Source organism: Xyrauchen texanus, chromosome 26 (genome assembly GCF_025860055.1).
Source record: "Xyrauchen texanus isolate HMW12.3.18 chromosome 26, RBS_HiC_50CHRs, whole genome shotgun sequence".
NCBI lineage: Eukaryota > Metazoa > Chordata > Actinopteri > Cypriniformes > Catostomidae > Xyrauchen > Xyrauchen texanus.
Window position 1 is genome coordinate 976,929 of NC_068301.1, and position 5,000 is coordinate 981,928.

The window sequence follows — 5,000 nt, forward strand, 5'->3', positions numbered from 1 at the left end:
TTAGTGAAACTCGCCTGCCGGAGGAGGGACAACTCAGCGAAGTTGGTGCAGGCTACACATTCTTCTGGAGTGGTCGCTGCAAGGACGTGAGACGCGATGCAGGAGTTGGCTTTGCCATCAGAAATGAGATTGTGTGCCAGCTCAGTTCCACACCAAAGGGCATCAACGATCGACTGATAACGCTGAGATTGCCACTCACTGGAAAGAAGTACGCTACTCTCATCAGCGTCTACACACCCACCATGACAAGCACTGACGAGATCAAGGACAAATTCTACGAAGATCTGCATGCTCTCATCGTGTCGGTGCCCAAAACGGACAAGTTGATTATTCTCGGAGACTTCAACACACGAGTGGGATCGGACTATGAAACCTGGAGTGGAGTTATTGGTCGACATGGTGTCGGAAACTGCAACAGCAATGGACTGCACCTCCTGAGGACCTGCAGTGAACACAATATTCTCATGACCAACACGACGTTCCGTCTACCGAACAGGAACAAGACGACTTGGAAGCACCCACGATCACGCCACTGGCATATCCTGGATTATGTCATTGTCCGAAAGCGCGACAGACAGGATGTCAAAGTCACAAAAGCCATGTGTGATGCCGAATGCTGGACGGCTCATCGCCTACTCATCTCCAGAATTAATCTGAAGATTCAACCTCCACGTCGTCCACAAGGAAAGCAGGGATCGTGGCGGCTAAATGTGCACAGACTCCAAGAAAACATGGTCAGGCAAACCCTGGAGGAACAAATCAACAGGAAGATGAAAGAGCTACACCCTGAGAATACCGACGTCGAGGAATCCTGGACAACCCTTTGCAATGCCGTCTACTCGACCGCTATGGAAGTACTTGGCCCCAAGCAACGCAGCCATCAGGACTGGTTCGACAAGATTGACGCAGAAATAAAGGAGTTACTGCGGCAGAAACATGAACTCCACAAGGACAAGTCTACTGTGCGGAAGACTGCTTTTAATCATACTCGTCGCAGAGTGCAATGCAAGCTAAGAGAGATGGAAAACTCTTGGCTGCTGAAGAAAGCAGAAGAAATCCACGGCTTCGCCAATTGCGGAGAAACGAAAAAATTCTTCAATTCAATCAAGGCTCTCTACGGACCTCAAGCGGTGGGCACTTCTCCTCTTCTCAGCGGCGATTGATCCACTATCCTCACGGAAAAATCGCAGATACTACAGCGATGGGTCGAACACTTTCAAAGTGTGTTAAACTGACCATCGGCTATCAACCAGGAAGCACTGGAGAGGCTGCCGCAGGTCGAAACCAACGATGCTCTGGATCTGCTCCCCTCCCTGGAGGAAACTCAGAAGGCAGTCAGGCAACTGTCAAACGGAAAGGCGCCAGGATCGGATGCGATTCCGCCGGAGATATACAAGAATGGCGGCATCCAGCTCCTCCGGCAATTGACTTAGCTTTTTCAAGAAATTTGGACACAGGGCAAAATTCCTCAGGATTTCAAAAACGCAACCATCGTCCATCTTTACAAAAAGAAAGGCAATCGTCAAATCTGCGACAATCACAGAGGAATTGCACTCCTGAACATTGCTGGCAAAATCCTGGCCAGGATACAACACATCTGGAATCAGGCCTTCTGCCTGAAACACAATGCGGCTTCCGCAAAGAACAGAGCACCATGGACATGATCTTCGCAGTTCGTCAACTCCAAGAAAAATGTCAGGAGCAAAATGTCAGTCTCTTCACAGCATTCATCGCCCTCACAAAAGCCTTCGACACTATAAACAGAGATGGCCTATGGAAAATCATGCGGAAATATGGCTGTCCGGACAAATACATTCAAATCGTCCGCGGACTACACGATGGTATGCTCGCCCACGTTATCGACAATGGTGTCGCTTTGGAACCCTTTCCTGTCACCACCGGAGTTAAACAAGGATGTGTTCTTGCCCCAATGCTCTTAAGGCTCGTTTTTTTTTCCGCGATGTTGTGGGACGCCTACAAAGACGAGAACCCCGGCATCAAACTCCGTTACCGCACAGATGGGAAACCGTTCAACCTGCGAAGGCTTCAAGGAGTGACGAAGGTCTCCTTTGAACACGTGCGCGAGTTGCCACCACCGTGATGGATTTGCAAACAGTATGGACTTGTTCTCCGCTGCCTGTGACAACTTCGGACAAGCAGTCAGTACAGAAAAGACAGTTGTGATGCATCAACCTGCTCCAGGCACACCCTACGAAGAACCAGTACTGAGGATCAACAATCAAGTTCTATCTGCCGTCGAGAAATTTACCTATCTTGGAAGCACCGTCTCTCGACATGTGTTGATCGACAATTAAGTTATTTCCCGAATCTCAAAAGCCAGCTGAAACTTAGGACGCTTACGCTCATCGGTTTGGAATCGGCTTGGAATTAACTTGTCTGTGAAGTTACGGATCTATCAAGGAAACTGAACCACTTCCATTTAACTGCCTGCGGCGCATCCTCAACATCACGTGGCAGGACAGAATCCTGTACACTGAAGTCCTGGAGAGAATGAAGCTACCCAGCGGCTTTACAATGTTGAAACAAATTCAGCTGTGCTGGAGTGGACACGTCGCACGCACGTAGGACGAGCGAACTGGAGAATGGAGCTCGATCACGCTGCGGGCAAAAGAGACGTTACAAGGTTACGCTGAAGACAACACTCAAGGATTTCGGGATTGACCCCAACAACTGGGAATCAAACACGCAGGATCGCAACGCCTGGAGGACTGCTGTAAAATCAGGAGCCACCAACTTCAAAGCCAGTCGGATTGCTGCAGCCAAAGAAAAATAACAAAAAAGAAAAGGAGGAACCCGAATCCCAATTGCCACTGCTGCTGCACAACTTCCGGTTTGCCCCCACTGCAACCGGACATTCAGAGCATGCATTGGGCTGGTCGGACACTTGCGCGTTTACCAACGACACAGTGTTGCTGATCAAGGAACATATCTCCCCTTCCCCTTCCCTACCCTACGATGGTGACGAAGTTGGTCTTCTTCGAAAACGAAGGACGAACTTCCGATTGTGTATGTGTGTGTGTGTGTGTGTGAGTGTGTGTGTGAGAGTGTGTTTGTGTGTGTGTGTGTGTGTGATTGAGAGTGTGTGTGTTTGTTTGTGTGTGTGTGTGTGTGTGTGTTTGTGTGTGAGTGTGTGTTTGTGTGTGAGTGTGAATGTGTGTGTGTGTGTGCGTGTGTGTGTTGTGTGTGAGTGTGTGTTTGTGTGTGTGTGAGAGTGTGTGTGTTTGTGTGCGCGTGTGTGTGTTGTGTGTGAGTGCGTGTTTGTGTGTGTGTGTGTGTGTGTGTGTGTGAGAGTGTGTGTGTGTGTGCCAAATTAATGCAGCTGTGTGTGTGTGTGTAGGGGGGGTCTGTAATCTGAGTTTGTGATTGGTGTATTTATTTATTTTGATTTATGACTTCATACACAAACAGAACGTACAGCAAAAAATAAACCCTCAAAGGAGAGAGAGAGAGAGAGAGAGAGAGAGAGAGACAGAGAGAGCGAGACAGAGAGCGAGAGAGAGAGACAGAGAGGGAGAGAGAGACAGAGAGAGAGACAGAGAGAGAGACAGAGAGAGAGACAGAGAGAGCGAGACAGAGAGAGAGAGCGAGACAGAGAGAGCGAGACAGAGAGAGAGAGAGAGAGACAGAGAGAGCGAGACAGAGAGAGAGAGCGAGACAGAGAGAGCGAGACAGAGAGAGAGAGAGAGAGAGAGAGAGAGAGAGAGAGAGCGAGACAGAGAGAGAGAGAGAGAGACAGAGAGGGAGAGAGAGACAGAGAGAGAGACAGAGAGAGAGACAGAGAGAGAGACAGAGAGAGCGAGACAGAGAGAGAGAGAGCGAGACAGAGAGAGCGAGACAGAGAGAGAGAGAGAGAGACAGAGAGGGAGAGAGAGACAGAGAGAGAGACAGAGAGAGAGAGAGAGAGAGAGAGTGATGATTGTATGTGTTTATGTTTGTGTGAAGATTAGAGGCTTTACATGCTCTTCTGAAGATTATAGATTTATATAATGAAAGAACACAAACAAACAAACAAACACCATTTTCTCATTTAGATTCGGTTATGTCCTTTTGCTTTGAGTCAAACAAATAAGATCATGTGCAACATTTCATGATCTGCAAATAAAAAAGGGTGAGACTGTTCCAGCTGCTGTAAGCGATTAGTGTCATATAAATGTATGAAAACATGTTTGTACTCTCTGAGAGATATTACTGATGTAAGTGTTGTGAGATATCTCACCGCTCGAGACTCTGTAAACAACAAACATAAACATGTCCGCAGTCTCTGACACTTTCTGCCTGTCAATCATTTTGCTCGTTCTCACAGTATTGCAGCTGCAGAGAATTATTGAGACTTAATGACATTATTATGCCATGTAGTTCATAACAGTTGCCAGATGAGGGCGCTGTTTCACTGCTGTTGTTTTTAACAACCGTTTCTGCTCTCATTAAAGCTCATTGATGCTTCTCAATCGTTAGGCTGATATCTCTGTCACGTCATCAAGCACCTTCGAAGGACATCTCGATTGTAACATATTTTGGAGGATGCATCAGGTGCATCCTTGGTGGCCTTCAGTCACCCACAATACTTTGCACATGTCCCAAGTTATTTAATAAAAGGTCAGAGTCACATGACCGCAGAGGTGGAAACATATACTTCAGAAAGTGAGAAATACGTGCTCAATCCCTTAATTATTTCATCAAATCAAATAAATAAGATTTTATGACATGTTTCTAAGCTTGTGTTTCGTCATGCACACTAGACCGCCTCATTGGAGCGCTGAGGAGGAGTCTAGTCTACTGGTCTAGGAAAGACACTGTCTTCTGTTTGAGAAGCACCCTTGGTATCTTTGGAGGGAGGGATTTTGGAATGAGGGGGCGTGGCTAATTCAACGGTTCAGTCTCGTGGAAGTAGAACGGATAGAATCGCTTACAGAGATTGAAATACTTTAATGTCATGATTTATTTGCTGAATTTTCATGTACACATTTTCCTTCTAGAAC